Raw genomic sequence first — 18,177 nt, forward strand, 5'->3', positions numbered from 1 at the left:
GGCAAATAGAACAATGGTCTGTGTATTAACACTTGTCTAGAATAACTCCCTAAGATACAGAAAAGTTTATTTAGCAAGATATTAGGAAGTTTGAAGCTTAATAATGGAGCTCTGTGCATTATTGTGTTTTAAGGCTCAGAAGCAGATATTGTATTCGAAATAGGCAAGCATTGCTTTAACCAAAAGTACTTGTGCTTACAGTGGTTGGATAGAACTACTGTCAATATGCTTTTGCTTTGTGTGATTGGTCAAAAAACTTATAAAGTAAGTTATAACATTAAGTTCTTCATCTGCTGCTTGGGATGTGAGCTGCTGGCATCTTCCTATTGTCATACCCATGTAATGAGACTGATGCTGAAACATAAAACAGCTCAAGGCACGTTCCACAGCAGTCCCGTCCCATTTGTGATTTGTACATAGCCCCCAGCTGGCGATATCATCCACATCATCAATAAAGGGATTTCACTGACCTGGCCCCAATCCTGAGCCCTGGGGACACCCCTGGATGTGGCTCCATTCCTCAGCTGCTCTGAGTGCCAGGGGTTGGATGGGGGAAATGGTGGGGAGGGGGTAGGGACAAAGTGTGATTGATTGTCAGCCATGAAGGGTCTTGATTTTCATATTTGTTCAGACTGCATGAAGAGGTGCTGGGGATCAATATCAACTCAGGACTGCTGATACCAATCTATAAACAGGAAAGGAAACTAAACAGGACAAAACAATTCTCTATTCATTGTTTTCGATATAGTAGGTTCACTTTGAAAACACTTCTGAAATCTGTGTTACCACAGAAGAACTGAAGATTTGAATTATTCCAATGAGCTTGTCTTGCTTGGATGTTTTGAACAAATGTTAATCAGCTTTTCTCGCTGAATTCCTGAACTGAAGAGATCAAGAAAGAAGAGGCCTCTGGAAAAGCAAAATTCAACACCAACTGTTGGGAAGGATGAAAGTATGACAAGAAAGTCTCACACGTGTGTATGTTTAGCAGAAAGATTTTTAAATGTAGAATATGAAGAAGGAATAGAAATGAAAGCAAGTTTTGATATGGAAGAAAAGAATTTTTGAACCAGTCTTACTGGCTAACCAAGGAGGCAAAGGGTATGTTAGTTATAAGGGGTTTTTATGGCTTAGAGCAAAGGATAAACCCACCTCAATCGCCCTGGACACTGGAAATTTTAGAAGAGGAATCATGTTTTGGTCATGGATGCTTCAATGAGAAGAGCAGTTCTTTTCCATTTGAAGGAAAGCCCAGAGCCCCAGGGTTTCAGGGGTACATGGGAAGAGACCCTCGACATGCCAAGGGCAGTTGGACCAGTCAGGCCAAGCCAACCAGACCTGTTACCTGTTCCCTTGTTTCCATGGGGCCCTGCAGTGTCACAGTGGTGGTGTCATATTGGATCCTTGGTTCCATCAGGCCCAGATGTGTCACACTGGCCTCTTGTTTCCATGGGGCTCCACAGTGTCACAATGGTCCCTTGCTTCCATGAGGCCTTGCAGTGTCAACGGGGTTTCCCTGGTGCCACAGTGTCACAATGGACTCTTGGTTCCATGAGGACTCACAGTGTCAGAAGGGTCTCCTTGGTTCCATATGGCCCTGCAGAGCCCCTTGATTCAACGAGGCCTCCAAGTGCCATCATGGCCTCCAGGATTCCATGAGGCCCCGCAATGTCACAATGAACATTTGGTTCCATGGGGTCCTCCACCGTTCCATGGATCCTTAGTTCCATGGGGCCCTGCAGTGTCACAATGGCCTCCTTGGTTCCATGGTGCCACACAGTGTGACAACTGCCCCTTGGCCTGCCAAGACTCCACAGTGTCACAATGGTTCCTTGGTACAATGGGGCCTGTAGTGTCACTGTGGTCTCCATGATCCCATAAGGCCTTGCAGAGTCACCACAGACCATTGGTTTCATGCAGCTTCACAGTGTCACAATGGTCCCCTCAGCTCCACAAGGCCCTGAAGTGCCACAATGGCCCTTTGGTTCCACAAGGCCTCCAAGTGTAAAAATGGCCTCCATGGTTCCATGAGGCCCTGCTGTGTCACAATGCACCTTTGGTTCCAAGATGCCCAGAGTGTCACAATGGTATCCTTGGTTCCACAGTGTCAGAATGGACCCTTCATCCCATGGAGACCCACAGTGTTCACTGCAGTCCCCTTGATTCCACCAGGCCCTGCCATGCTATAATAGCCCCTTGGTTTCAGTGGGTCCCAAAGTGTCAGAACAGTCTCCATTGTTCCATGAGGCCTCACAAGGTCACTGTGCTCCCCTTGGTTCCACAGGGCCCCACAGTGGAACAATGGACTCTTGGTTCCAGGAGTTTCCTCAGTCCCAATGGTCTCCTTGGATCCACAGTGTCACAGTGGTCCCTTGGCTCCATGTGGCCAGGCTGTGTCACAATGGCTCATGGTTCCATGAGGCCACACAGTTTAACATGGGACCCTTGGTTCCATCAGGCCTTGCTGTGTCACAAGGGATGTGTGGTTCCATAAGCTCTCACACTACCAGCAGCAGTCTCCTTGGTTCTGCAGTGTTACCATGGACCCTTTGTTCCATGATGTTCCGCAGTAGAACACGGTCACCTTGGTTCCGTGAGGTTCTGCAGTGTCACAAGGGACCCATGGATCCACCAGGCCTTGCTGTGTCACAATGGCCCCTTGGTTCCAAGAGGTTTCTCAGGGTCATAATGGTCTCGTTGGATCCGCACTATCACAATGGACCATTGGTTGAATGTGGCCTCAAGGTGCCAAAATGGATTTTGGTTCCATGGGGTTCTGCTGTGTCACAATGGACGCTTTGTTCCATGAGTTTGCACAGTGTCACAGCTGACTCCTTGTTTCTGTGAGGCCACACTGTCAACAAACCTCTGAAATATCAGAATAAGTGTCCTGAATACTAATTTGCTATTTCAGAGAGAATAATTTATTCAGGCCTGAGGTCTAGGAGGCAGAACTCTCAACCTCATATGGACATGTAATTCTGCCAATTGGCCCTGCCAGAGCCAACTTGGGCAGCACTTTGGCCATGGCTGCTGGGCCTGGGCCTGAGGCAGGAGCAGGAGACTGTCGACAGAAGGGAACCAGGACATCAGTTTGATCATCACAGGCTCAATTTTATTGATCAGTACGGCGAGTTAAATACAGTTAATAATGAGCTTCATACATATTGCAAAAGTTGAGCTCAGGATTGGTCAGTTACATATCAGCACCTACGCCTACTTCTGCATTCCTATGGTTCTACTTTTGATACTTTCTACATATTCTTAGGATATATTTAGGACTAATCTCAACTCCCTATCCGCATGTTGCAGCAAGGTCACTGCTGACCTTTCCTTTCAGCTTGCTGACTGCTGACTTTTCTCCTTCAGCTTAACCAGCGACATTATGTCAGTATGGCCTTTCTCAGCTAACCTATTATGAATAAATCTCTCCACAGGAGACAAGTGACCCTTGCAGGCCTGGGGCCTCATTGCCTCCTTGTCCCTGCTCAGCAGCCTGGCAGGGGCCGCCCCATGCTCCTGCCCTTGCCATTGCACATCCCCACATGCCAGTGCCTAACCCGGGAAGAGCCCTGAGCAAGGAGGGAGGGACAGGATCTGCCTGGCCAGGGGCTGGGGCTCAGGCCTTGGCCCTTTGCATTCCTCAAACACATCCAGCTTTGCTTAGCACCTGACACCTTTGCCTTGTTCGTCCGCAGCTGTCATCACTGCCTCCAGTGTTCTGCTCTAACTGGAACCTGGGGACACTTTCTCAGTTTTTTTTCTCAGTGGGACCCATTAAAACTTCAAGAAACTTCAGTGTTTCAATTTAACTTTGAGTTCTTGAGAAGTTTTTTGAAGATGCTCTCAGGGACTGAGTTTGATGCAAACAACACAAAAGCCCTGAGAGGGTCATTAAAGTTTTCCTAGTCCAGTTATGGAGAAAGATTTCAAGGACCTTGTCAGAAATACACATTCCAATTTTAAAGGATGTATTTTGGTTTTTTGGGGTTTTTTTTGTTTTTTTGTTTTGTTGGTTTTTTTTTTTTTTGTTTTTTTTTGTTTTGTTTGTTTTTTTTTTTTTTTTTTTTGTTTTTTTTTTTGTTTTTTTTTTTTCTCTTTAGAGCAGAGATGAATGCAGCATTCTGTGATTGATATTGACCCAGGGTCTCTCCTCAGCAGCTCTGGCCTGCTCACAAAAGCTGTGCCTTGAGCTCTCACCCAGTGTGGACAACCTTGCTCCACATTGCCCAGCCCCATCCTGTCTGTCCTCACTGCCCTGGGCCCTGCTGTGCTTGCAGAGCTGGCTGCACCCAGCCTCAGAGGGGTTCTCCCTTTTTGGGTTTTTTTTAAGTAATCTGAAACTCCTGAGTTTCCCCAGTGCAAACAGACACACTGCTGAGGTGTGTGCCAGCCCCAGGTGCCACCAAAGGCACTGCAGAGCTGCCCTGGGCCAGCTGTGAGGGTGGAACATCAGCCCAAGCTGCACTGGGCACTGCAAGGGGCTGTGGCCATGGGCACTGCACTGACCGCACTGCTGGGTTTGGCTGCCACGGCCACCGTGTGAAATGAAACTGTCCTTGGAAATGCTGGGGAGGACTGGGACATACTGGAGACATTGGGAATGCTGTGGGAGACACTGGGATGTACTGGAAGTGACACTGGGGAGGACTGGGACAACCTGGGAACACGAGGAATGCTGAGGGGGAATGTGGGTGGACTGGGATGGGCTGCGGGGGCACACTGGGACATACTGGGTGTGATACTGGAGCAAACTGGGGACACTGGGGGCATTGCAGGGAAGACTGGGGACACTGGGGCATCCTCTGGATGAAACTGAGGTGCACTTAAAGGGAGTGGGAATAAACTCAGGTGTATTGAGAGGGATTGGGCTGTACTGGGAGGGATTGGAGGGGCACTGGGGTAGTACTGGTCTGTACAGAGGATGAACTGGTCTGTACTGGGAGGGACTGGAGGAGGGTGAATGGGCTGTTCCCGCCTTCACTGCATTCCATTTGCTGATGCTCCCGCCCATCACCAGCTGCAGCCAATCAGCACCAGGGACCCAGTTGTGGGGGTGGTGCCAAGATGGGTGGCTTTTATTTTTTGCTTACAACTCCCATCATGCACCACGGCCCGACTGAGCCCAATTAGAGCCAGAATTAGAACTCCCGTCATGCCCGGCTTTCCACAGAACCCCAGGATCACCCCCATCTGTCCCATTAGTGTCCCCCAGACCCTCAAGGATCCCTCAGTGCCCCCTCAGTGCCCATTCGGGACCCCCAAAAGCGTCCCCCGACCCTGTGAGTGCTCCCAACCCCACAGATGCCTGGAACAGCCACTTCTGGGAATTCATCTCCTATCATCCCCCGCGGCCTCAGAGCCCCTCAGAACACAGTCCCGCGCCTGAAACCCCTGCCGTGCCCTGCGCCCTAAAGAGCCCAGTTGGAGCTCCCCGAGCTCCCACCGAGTGCTCTTGAACAGTTTAAGTTCCTCCGAGGACCTCAAGTCGCAACTCGGACGCAGAAGTGTCCCTCAAAAGCCTTCCCGGACCCCTAAACATCATGTTCGAGCCACTTCCAGGACTACAGCTCCAATCATGCTCCGCAGTGCACGTCCAGCACTATTCCAGCCTGGACTTCATCTCCCGTCATGCCCCGCACCCCACTGAGACCCATTGCAGCTGCGCCTTGAACTCCCGTGATGCTCCGCGGCTCTCTTAAACCGTATGATACCCGCGCCTACAACTCCCATCACCCCCCGTGCCCAGAGAGCCCCGTTCGAGTCCCCCAAGGACCTGCCCGCACCCCGAATGGCCCCAAATTCCCCTCCCTGACCTCCAAGGGCCCCCCCAGATCTGCAAGTGCTGCCCCGGACCCCGAACTGTCTCTCAGGATCCCTGAGTGCCCCTGCAAGTGCCCACCCGGCTCCCCCAAGTGTCCTCCTGACCCTCAAGTTCTGTCTGAATTCCCTCCCCAGGCACAAAACTGCCCTGAATGTGCCCAGAAATGTCTCCAGGGACCCCTAAGTGTCCCCTTTTACCCTGTCTGTGAAAATTATTAAAAAGATGACAAAAGGATTTTAAATAGGACTAATTAGCATAAAGAAGGAGAAATCAATAGCCAACACTGGTCAATGAATTAATAAAGAGAATTGTGTTACGTAGAACCAATGACCAATAAATCTTTTGCTTGCTAAAAATGTACGGATTTTTAAATATAAATATAAAATTCAGTAATACAAATATAGAATAACACTATTATAAATAAATTAAAAAGTAATTATAATTTATTATTTCATTACTTTTTTTTACAGGAAAATGCATGAAGATTTTATGCTTTGGATTGTCATTCTGTAAAAGACGGTCCAAAGATCCCTCATCTGCCTCTCAACTGCTGTCAAGGACAGAGATTGAAGCCCTCCCCAAGGACTGAGATTACACCCTTTAAAATTCTAACCCAGGGGTGCTGGCCTGACTGGAGCGGGATATCTGCCATAGGAAGCAGGAGGTTTCCTATAGGAACCAGTCCTGAAACAGCAGGCCCTACTCACTTCTGGCACCGGTTTGTGCTGTTCAGAACTGGACTGTCTGTACCTGTTCTCAATGGATTTATTCTCCACTGTGCCCTCTAAGTGCCATCCTGCTCCCCTCCTGGCGGTAGATTATAAAAGACCTCTGAGTTAACCAAAGACTTTGAGCCCCAGCCCCTGCCCAGGCAGATCCTGTCCCTCCCTCCTTGCTCAGGGCTCTTCCCGGAATGGGCACTGGCATGTGGGGATGTGCAATGGCAAGGGCAGGAGCATGGGGCGGCCCCTGCCAGGCTGCTGAGCAGGGACAAGGAGGCAATGAGGCCCCAGGCCTGCAAGGGTCACTTGTCCCCTCGTGGCCTCAGGCCCAGGCCCAGCAGCCATGGCCAAAGTGCTGCCCAAGTTGGCTCAGGCAGGGCTGTCTCTCAGCTGCTGCCCATCCCTGTGCCCTGTGCAGCCCAGGCTGTCCCACGGTGTCCCTGCCCTGTGCCTCTGTCCCTGCAGGCTGTCGGCATCCCCCGGCTGCCCCACCTGGCTGGGCCCTTCCTTTGCTGACAGCTCTGCCTCCTGCCTGCCTCTGCCTGCCCACACAAAGCCTGGGGCTAATACCAAAAGGGTTCATTCCATGTTTACCCTGCCTGTGAACTTTCAGCACAGGAGCAAGGCATGCAGGGGCTGCTTTCCCAGCAAGGATGGTTGGAAGAGAAGAAGAAGACATCTGGCACAAGGGTGCAGGGATTGAGAAAACAAGGACTGAATCTGGGAACTTGGGGTGGGTTTTATGAAAATGGGTAAATTGTAATTCACATTTAGTGACTGTATATGAGCAACACTGGTAGAATTACATGTCCTCATAACCTTAGGAGTCATCCCATGTTGGACCTTAGGCCTCAATAATTGATACCCTCTGAAAAGACAAATGATTGTTAAGGAGCCTTATTCTGATATTTTGGACATTTGGTGACAACAGAGGCTGACAGAACCAAGGACTCAGCTGTGACACTGTGGAACCCCATAGAACAAAGGGTCCATTGTGGTGCAGTGGAACTCCATGAAACCAAAAGTCCATTGTATCAGAGCAAGGCCTCATGGAACCAAGGAGACTATTGCTGACATTGTGGAAGCTCCTGGACCCATGGGGTCATTGTGACATTGTGACTCTGCAGAACATACTGGAATCAAGGGGATCATGTTATGCTATGGAACCTCATGGAACAAAGGATCCACAGTGACACTGCGGTGCTCAGACCATTGTTGATAGTGTGAAAGCTCCTGGAACCAGAAGTCCATTGTGACACAGCAAGGCCTCCTGGAGCCAAGGGTCCATTGTGGCTCTCTGGGGCTTCCAAGAGCCAAGGAGACCATTTGGACACTGTGGGGCCTCATGGAACCACCTGACACTGTTACACAGCAGGGCCACATGGAGCCAAGGGGCCACTGAGACACTGAGGAACCTCATGGAACCAAAGGTCCATTGTTACACTGAGGGGCCGTGTTACACTGAGGGACCAACAGGATCGTGGTGACACTGTGGTGCTGCATGGAACCAAGGGGCCATTCTGATTCTGCTTTGCCTCATGGAGCCAAGGGGACACCATGACACTGCAGGGCCTGGTGGAACTAAGGCAGCCTTGTGACACTGCAGGTCCATTGGAAGATTGCAGGGCCTCATGGAACCATGGAGAACATTATGGCCCTTTGTAACCCATTGGAACCATGGGGCCATTGTGACACTGCAGGGCCTCATGGAATCAAGGGGACCACAGTGACACTGTGGGGCTCCATGGTACAAAGGGGCCATTCTGACACTATGGAACAAAGGAGACCATTGCTCTGCTACAGGACACCATAGAACCATGGAGGCCATTGTGACACAGCAAAGCCTCATTGAACCAAGGGCACAGTAGTGACACTGTGGAGCTCCAGGAGACCAAGAGGAGGATTCTTAAAGTGCAGAACAAAGGAGACCACTATGACACTCTGGGGCATCATAGAACCAAAGTCCATTTTGACACAGAAGGGCCTCATGGAACCACGGAGGCCATTTCTACACTTTGAGGCCTTGAGAAACCATAGGGCCATTGTGGCACTTTGTGTCCCCATGGAACCAAGGAGTCCGTTGTGACACTATGAGGCCCTGTTGGGCCAAAGGGCAATTGTGGCACTGTGTGGCACCATGGAACCAAGGGACCATTGTGACACTACCGGGCCCCATGGAACTAAGGATTCTTGGAACAATGTGGGACTTGTTGAACCAAAGGTCCATTGTGACATTGCAGGGCCTCTTGGAACTAAGGGGGGACAATTGTGACGCTGTGGGGCCCAATGGAAGCAAGGGGCCAGTGTGATACAGCTGGGCCTCATGTAGCCAAGGGGCCACAAGGATCCTGAGGAACCCAAAAGAAACAAGGGGCCGTTTTGACATTCTGCAGCTGTGGAGACCCTGAGAGGCATTCCCTGGGTTAGGGAGACACAAGAAGCTTCCCTCAAAAGCTGTTCGACCCCATTGGCTCCTTCCCTATGTTCTGTGTCCCTCAGCCACTCCCTCCCCATTCCCCCACTGGCCCCATCTTTGTACTGCCCCCATGCCACTGATCAGCCCCTTCCTCTGGAGATACAGAAACCTGGACCCCACCCAGGAGTCCTGCCTTGTGACCCAGAACATCTCACTGCACGGCTGAATTAAACATCTGTGGGTACTATGCAAAGGCCCTTTTTGCTTCCCTACCCTGGGCTTTACTAGCAGCTATTCCGGCTGCAACAATGGTCTGTTATGGCAGTGTGGATCCCAGGACACCATGGTGACACTGTGGGACCTCATGGATCCAAGGGGGCATTGTGACACTGAAGAACTTCATGGAACCCAGGGTCCATTGTGACACAGCAGGGCCTCATTGGAACAAAGGAACCATTGCTGACAGTACAGAAACTCATGGAACCAAGGGGCTGTCTTGACACAGCAGGGCCACATGGAACCCAGGAGACCAGTGACATTTAGGGAGCTCATGGAACCAAGGTCCATTGTGACACTGCAGAAACAAGGAGACCATTGTTGATGCTGTGGAAGGTGTTGGAACCAAGCAGCCATTGTGACACTCCAGGGTCTCGTTGAACCAGGTAGACCATTGTGACATCACAGAACCTCATGGCACTGAGGGTTTATTGTGACACAGCAGGGACATGGAGCCCATTGTCCATTGTGACAATGAGGATCTGAGGAGACCATGGTGACACCATGGAAGCTCATGGAGCCACGGGTCCATTGTGACAAAACAAGGCCTCATGGGACCAAGGAGACCATTGTGACATCATGGAACCTTGTGGAACCAAGGGTCCATTGTTACAGTCCAGAACCAAGGAGACCATGGTGACAGTACAGAACCTCACGGGAACAAGATTCCATTGTTATGCAGTGGGGCTTCATGGAACCAGGGAACCACTGTGACACAGCAGGGCCACATGGAACCAATGGTCCATGGAGATACTGTGGATCCAAGGAGACCATGGTGATGCTGTGGAACCTCATGGAACCAAGGGGCCGTTGTGACACTGGGAAACCTCTTGGAATCAAGGAAACCATGTTAGACTGTGGAACTTCATGGAATGAAGGGGCCAGTGTGGCACTGTGTGGCCTCATAGGAACAAAGGACATGGTTGATTGGACAGAAGCTCCTGGAAACAATGGAACATTGTGACACTGCAGAGCCTCATGGAACCAAGGAGACTACTGGGACACTGAGGAGCCTTATGGAACCAAGCAGCCGTTTTCACACCACAGAACCAAGGAGACCATTGTGACATCATAGAATCCATGGAACCTCATGGAACCAAAGGTCCATTGTTACAGTCCAGAACCAAGGAGACCATTGCTGACAGTACAGAACCTCACGGGACCAATACTCCATTGTTATGCAGTGGGGCTTCATGGAATCAAGGAGCCACTATGACACATCAGAGTCACATGGAACCAATGGTCCATGGAGATACTACGGATCCATGACGATGGTGATGCTGTGGAACCTCGTGGATCCAAGAAACCACTGTGAAACTTTTGGTCCCCATGGAACCAAATTATCATGGTGTCACAGCGGGGCTGCTTGTGACCAATTGTCTATTGTGACGCTGCAGATCCAAGAGACCAGGGTGACACTCTGGCAGTTGATGGAACCAAGGGGCTGTTGTGACACACCAAGGCCTCGTGGAACCAAGGAGAACATTGTGGCAGTGCAGAACCAAGGAGGCCATTTTGACAGTACAGAACCCAATGGAACCAAGGGTCCATTGTTATAGAGCAGGGCCTCATGGAACCAAGGGGCCATTGTGAAACTGTGGGGCATAATGGAGTCAAGGACACCACTGATACTGAAACCCACTGGACAGAAACTTCTGAACACTTTTGAGTATTTGAAAGCAGGTATTCTTTATTATAGCATGGTCGTCACTTGGGCCATCCTTCCTCCATTGGAGTGCACTGAGCATCAAATGAACAGAGTTTTTATCACACACGTTGATTATGTGTCCATTAGCTGTCCCCACTTCCTTTGAGTTTATTTGACATAGCTTCACCCCTTATCTTTGGGTTTTTTCTTCAACATCCAGTGTCCTTTTAGGTGGCTGTTCCTTGACCCCCCCACTTTTGAGTATGGCAATATTATTGTTTTGCATAACTTCTGCTTTGTCAGCCTTGCAGAGCTGAGCTGGCATCCTGCTTGCATTTTGTGTGACTTCAGTTTGCCAGAGGTACATCCTCAATCAGTTTCTCCAAGGCTTTACTGTTCTGTTCTACTGTCCTTGACAAGAGTAAATGTTGTTCTGTTCTCCTGTCCTTGTCTCAGTGCTCACCCCGCATGAGGCGTCTGCGACCCCCCTAACCTATGGGTCTGGGGTGGGCAAGTGTTCCTGGGGAACAGGGATGGGACAGCTTGGCTGGACTGACCCAAGGGATGTTCCATTCCATGTCACACCATGATCAGCAATCAACTGAGAGAAGCAGAGGGGCAAGTAGGGTATGGGATTAATTTCTTATTTAAGATATTTTTCTTTCAAAACAGCACCTACACATACAGGATCCTCTCCTGCCACAAGGTGGTTAAATATTTTCTGCTGATATGAGATTTCTTGTGAATTTGCTTTTCTTCTTTTTTTTGACCTTTTCTTTTTGTGGTTTGTTTGTTTGTGTTGTTTTTGTGTTGTTGTGGGTGGGTCATGCTTTGGGTTTTTTGACTGGGTTTGGGGTTTGTATTTTTTGGTTGGGTTTGGGTTTTTCCCTATTGAACTGCCTTTCTTCTGTTGTATAAGTTTTTTCTGCCCTTTCTTGTAGCTTGCTTGCCACCTGATGGCAAGACAAATTTACCCAACTTAATCATCTTGCCCAATTACCTTTTGCAGTCACCATTAACTAGATGAGTTCAGTCACAGACTCCCTGCAATTTGGCAGCATCCACAAAGGAATTGAAAGTACATTTCATGCCATTTTAGAGACAATAGAAATATTCCACAGTGGTGGCCAAGGGCTGGTCACTGAGGGATGTCACCAGCGTGTGGCTACCAAGAGGACTCTGTACCATAGATGACATTTGACCCTCATTGTTCAGCCAAATTCCCACCCAGCCCATGTTCCACTCCTTCAGCCCAGCTCTCTCCAGTCTGGCTCTGAGGAGACCACATCAGACCCTGTCCCAGGCCTGGCTGAAGTCTGGTCACACAACATCCCCTTCTTTTCCCTCCCACGTGGGTTCTGCAGTCCCTGCCCTGTCCTGCCAGTGCCTGGTATGGCTGCAGGAGGAGTTGCCACATCCCCTTCCCTGCTGAGCCTGACCAGGCTGTGACTCTCCCAGTCCCCCTCCCTGCCCTGTTTGCAGACTGGCTTCATGTCTGTCCTTCCCAAGTGCCCAGGACTCTCTGGGATGGCTCTGGCCTTTCCAAGGGGTTTGAGAGAGGTCCCACAGTGACACTGCCCAGCCGTCTCAACAGCCCTGATACCAAAAAGCTGTTCCAGTGGAGTGCCCAGGACACAGCCCTGTCCTGCTGTCCCTGTCATGAGGGTCAGTTTTTATGGGTGACTCTGGTGTGTTATTCCCCCACTCAGAGCTGCCCTGAGCACTTTTCTCAGTGCCTCTCTAAGCCCATCCTTTCTGCTCCACAGACTGTAGATGAGAGGATTCAGCAGGAGGGAGGACCGTGTTTTAAAAATGCTCTGTCAGAATATCTCAGGAGACACAACTGATCTGGGCATTGGTGACACTGAAAATCATGAGGATGCCCTAGAAAACTGAGGCACTGCGAAGTAAAAGGAGGAGGTAGAGAAAACCTTCCCCAGCCCCCGGCCCTGGCACAAGCTGCAGAGCCCCAGGAAGGTTCAGCACAGACCATTCACCATCTGATGGGCACTGGCCACCCACAAGGAATACCTGACCCAGACCTGAGTCCCTTGTAGGTGAAACAGGGACCCTGATCTGATCCCACTGAGCCCTGGGAGAACAATGAGCCTCTTTAGAATCCATCCCTTGGCATGTTCTTGAGACAGACTGTGGCAGAAGCCCTCAGGCACTGGGCTGAGGAGATCCGTTTGCTGATGGCAGTGCTGGAATGGAGGTCAGCTCTCTCAAAAAAGCTGTCATTGCAGTACCTGCTTCCAGAGCTCTCAGACCTCAGAGCACAACAAGGGCTCCAAAGGGGAGTGTGGAGGAGTTGAGAGGAGCTCTGAAAAGATCACATGCTGGTGCTCCCTGTCTGTGCTGCTGTGCTGCAAAGCATCACAGCTTTTACAAAAGTCTCAGTGGAAGGGTAGTAGAGAAAGCATTTGAAGCAGGGTCCTTTATTTTGTTCAAAAAACCAAAGCACAATTCCCAATTTTAAAAAATCTCTGAGTCAAATTCAAGAGGAAAACACTTAAATAGAAGAGGGATGAATAATAAGATTATGTTATGATCAAGATAATCACAAGAAAAACAAAACTATTCACCCACCACACTACCAATACATGAAAAGGTAGACTGAGTCTGTAATGAGTTACACTCTAAATCTTATGCTATACAAAAGGGGTACTTTATTCCTTATGAAAAGCATCCAGTCATCATTTTTCTTATGCCATGCTTGAGCTCCAGGTTCCTCAGGCTGTAGATGAGGGGGTTCAGGGCTGGAGGCACCACTGAGTACAGAACTGACACGGCCAGATCCAGGGATGGGGAGGAGATGGAGGGGGGCTTCAAGTAGGCAAATATATCAGTGCTGAGGAACAGAGAGACCACAGCCAGGTGAGGGAGGCAAGTGGAAAAGGCTTTCCCTGCTCAGAGGGAATCATCAGCAAAGCCCTGAAGATCTGCACATAGGAGAAAACCATGAACACAAAACAACCAAATAACAGAAAAGCACTAACTACAAAGAGCCCAAGTTCCCTGAGGTAGGATTTGGAGCAGGAGAGCTTGAGGATCTGGGGGATTTCACAGAAGAACTGGCCCAGGGCATTGCCATGGCACAGGGGCAGGGAAAATGTATTGGCTGTGTGCATGAGAGCATTGAGAAAGGCACTGGCCCAGGCAGCTGCTGCCATGTGGGCACAAGCTCTGCTGCCCAGGAGGGTCCCGTAGTGCAGGGGTTTGCAGATGGACACATAGCGGTCATAGCACATGATGGTCAGGAGGAAATACTCTGCTGAGATGAAGAACAGAAATAAGAAGAGCTGAGCAGCACATCCTGTGTAGGAGATGTTCCTGGTGTCCCAGAGGGAATTGTGCATGGCTTTGGGGACAGTGGTGCAGATGGAGCCCAGGTCGCTGAGGGCCAGGTTGAGCAGGAAGAAGAACATGGGCGTGTGCAGGTGGTGGCTGCAGGCTATGGCGCTGATGATGAGGCCGTTGCCCAGGAGGGCAGTCAGGGAGATGCCCAGCAAGAGGCAGAAGTGCAGGAGCTGCAGCTGCCGCGTGTCTGCCAATGCCAGCAGGAGGAAGTGCCTGATGGAGCTGCTGTTGGACATTTGTTCATTTTGGCATCATGGGCTGTTGAAAGAAGACACTGATAAGCTGGGAAAGAATTAATTGTTTATACTTATCCTTTTTTATTACAAATTCCCTCAAATATACTTCCTTTTTTGGGGAATTTGCTGAGCCTTTTTATCTCTGAGCCAGGTTTGTGCTGCTGCCTTGTCTTGCGCATCGCTCTGTGCCAGAGCACCGGGGAGCCCAGAGGGAAAACAGGGCTCCCTGTGCCCCAGCACAATCAGACCCACTCGTCCCACACAGGTGCGCTTTGCTCATTTTATCTCACACTATTTCATGGTGATTGCACTTATAACTTGATTGAACAAAAAAGTGGAACTTTTGAATGCTCCAGTTTAAAAATTATTTTCTCCAAATCCTTCTCTCTTTCCCTGTCCATCTCAATGGAAGGGATACCAAGGGCTGGTCTGGCTCTCTGCTTCCTGAAGTTGTGCCTGCTGGGAGCAGTTTCTCCATATCCAAGCCTTATCCCTGCCAGTGATGCCAGAGCCCAGCCCAGCCCTGGGGGCTCAGCTCGACCCTGCAGACCCCTCCCAGCACAGGGCACTGCCCAGGGGCATCTCCCTGGGAGCAGGGCCTTAAGGGCAGGCCAGACAGACAGAGATGCTGCAAGCCAAGGTGCTGCTGCTGCTGTCTGTAGGGAGAGGAGGCTGAGAAGGCACTTTGTGAGGGAGATCTGAGGCCCATCTGCTGATGCCCAGGCTGACAGTGCAGGAGTCTCAGTGTCACAGCCAAAGCTGACATCCCCTTTCCCTTCCCCTTAGGAGAAAGCTGAGAGCAGCCCTGGCCATGCAGCACCATCTCCACAGCAGGAGGAATCTCCCCTGATGGGGATGGCTCCTTCCACCTCCAACCTCTCCCCTGCAGCGTCCATGGGGAGCTGCCAGGCAGGCTGAGAGCTGCCCCTGGCAGGTGGCACATGCCCTGGGCTAGCCAAGAGCCCTGAGGGCTGCAGGAGCTGCTCTGCAGGACAGCCCTGGGCAGCCCTGGCTGCAGCCCCAGCTTCATCCCTGCAGCCATCCCTGGCAGCAGGAGCCATCCTGCCCTGTCCCTCTGGTGGTGCCCAGGGCAGCCCCGCTCTGCAGCATATCCTCCTCCTGCTCCTGTTCCACAGAGAAACTGGGAGAGTCCTCCTGACACATCCCCCAGGCTGTGGGGTGTGTTGGCTTCAGGAGATCCCTCCAGGAGCACAGGGAACATTGCCCTGCACCCACACACTCACCATGCACAGGGCTGTGAAGTTCTTCCTCCAAGTGAAGTCTCAGCTCAATGTCTTCCCAATCCTGATTGCCTTCAGCCTGTCTCTCCCTGGCTCCTGTCCCCTCAGTGCCTGCAGGCAGAGCCCTCAGCGCTGCTGGGCTGGGAGAGAAGGTGGTCCTGTGAAGAGCTGTTCCTTTAAAGCTCAGCAGCACAGACACAGAAAAGGGACTTTAATGAGCCTCTTGGGGCTTTGGTGTTGTTTACATCAGACCCAGTCCCTGAGAGAGTGTTCAAAAAACTCCTCAACAACTCAAAATTCAATTGAAATTCCAAAGTTTCTTGAAGTTTTAATGGGTCCCACTGAGAGACATGACTGAGAAAGTGTCTCCAGGTTCCAGTTAGAGCAGAACACTGGAGGCAGCGAGGACAGCTGGGACAAACAAGGCAAAGGTGTCTCTGGTGCTGAGCAAAGCTGGATGTGTTTAAGGAATGCCAAGGGCCAAGCCCTGAGGCCCAGCCCTTGGCCAGGCAGATCCTGTCCCTCCCTCCTTGCTCAGGGCTCTTTGCCAGGACGGGCACTCGCATGTGGGGATGTGCAATGGCAAGGGCAGGAGCATGGGGCGGCCCCTGCCAGGCTGCTGAGCAGGGACAAGGAGGCAATGAGGCCCCAGCCCTGCAAGGGTCACTTGTCTCCTGCTCCTGCCTCAGGCCCAGGCCCAGCAGCCATGGCCAAAGTGCTGCCCAAGTTGGCTCTGTCAGGGCTGTCTTGCAGCTGCTGCCCATCCCTGTGCCCTGTGCAGCCCAGGGTGTGCTACATTGTCTCTGCCCTGTGCCTCTGTCCCTGCAGGCTGTTGGCATCCCCCGGCTGCCCCACCTGGCTGGGCCCTTCCTTTGCTGACAGCTCTGCCTCCTGCCTGCCTCTGCCTGCCCACACAGAGCCTTGGGCTGACCCAAAATCCTTCTGGCAGATGTGTTGTGCCACAGCCCTGCCCTGGGAGGGAAATTCATCTCTCTTGGTTTCCATTCTGGGTCTTCACAGCTGCATTTGTTGACATTATTTTTATCTCAGGCTCATTTCCACTATGAAGAAGAGGTCCAATATATTTGAGTCTACCTTTGTAGTCATCACCGGCTGTTCTCAATCTTTCCTCAATCTCCACACAGTTGAACCCACAATTTCCAGCTGCCATAAAGTGATCATGTTTGGGGCCTCCAAAGCACATCCTGGGAGATCTCTGGGCCCTCTCAAATATGTTCAACCTTGGAGATGTGATTTACATCCAAGAATGGCTGTGTACCTTTTCGCCTAAAAGTCTTTTTGGGGAATATAATACAGATTAATATACTGTACCTTTAAACTAACTGAGGGCACATTTAGATTTTCTGTAGGGATAAAATATTTTATGATGATGGTGGCAGAACACTGGCACTGGTTGCCCTTTAAATAGAAATCCCACCCCTGGAAATGTTTAGGTCAGGGGCTTTGTACAACCTGAATGAGTGAAGGTGTTCCTGGGTCATGGAAGGGGAGTTTTACCAGAGGCTTTTTAGGTCTCTTCTAACTCAAAGCATTTTACAATTCTTTGATTCTTATATCCCAACTGCTTCTGCACAGGGCTGCAAGTACCTATGCACACCATGCCAGCATTTTAATCTGGCCAAATTCTCATTCTCTTGTCCATATCATGGACAAGAATTGCCTTTTTTATGGAGGAACCATTAAAAGGCTAAAAAGTAAAGAAACTGAAAGGAAGGACCAACATCTCAGTGTGAAAGATTCACAAAGTGGGACAATGGCAGAGACTCTAATGGTGACCTCCATGCTTTGGATGGGCATTTCTGCTTTGGGGTCTGAGTATCAGGATGGAAGGTCGCTCCCAGGAGGAGTCCCTGTGCATTTCCCTCCCCCATGGCTCTGCCCTTCCTGATCCAGCAGCTGTGGGGTGGCACAGCTGGGGCAGTGCAGGGACAGGGCTGGTTCTGACAGGGCAATTGTGGTTTAGGAATGGTGCTCTCCCATTTCCTACTCCCACTAGCAAGACCATGTGCCTCCCCACATTTATATTCCCACCATTGTCCCCCATACCACAGGGGCTTTACCTCCCTGACCCTGCTTGATCTCAGCCCACATTTCACAGTCAGGGATAACCTGGAGATGGTGTCCAGGGTTAAATCCACCCCTCGCTCATGAGCCCATCTGGAGGTTGCATCTCTTCCCCGATGATCTGAGGTGTCCAGAAATAACTCACCCTTGTGTGGCCAGTCCAGACCCTCAGACACTTAAATCCTGGCAGCCCCATCCTCCTGTCCTTTGTTGTGATGCTCTTCAGTGCCCGACTCTTGGGCACGTGAGCATCCACAGGAGGGACTTTCACAGCCAACTTCTCCCCCAGACAGCAATGTCTTGCCTCAGTCCAGCAGCCCAGCTGGGTTTCCCTCTGCACAGCCAATTGTCCTTTTTCCATCATTCCAG

The sequence above is a fragment of the Melospiza melodia genome, unplaced genomic scaffold (genome assembly GCF_035770615.1).
Source record: "Melospiza melodia melodia isolate bMelMel2 unplaced genomic scaffold, bMelMel2.pri scaffold_61, whole genome shotgun sequence".
NCBI classification, from domain to species: domain Eukaryota; kingdom Metazoa; phylum Chordata; class Aves; order Passeriformes; family Passerellidae; genus Melospiza; species Melospiza melodia.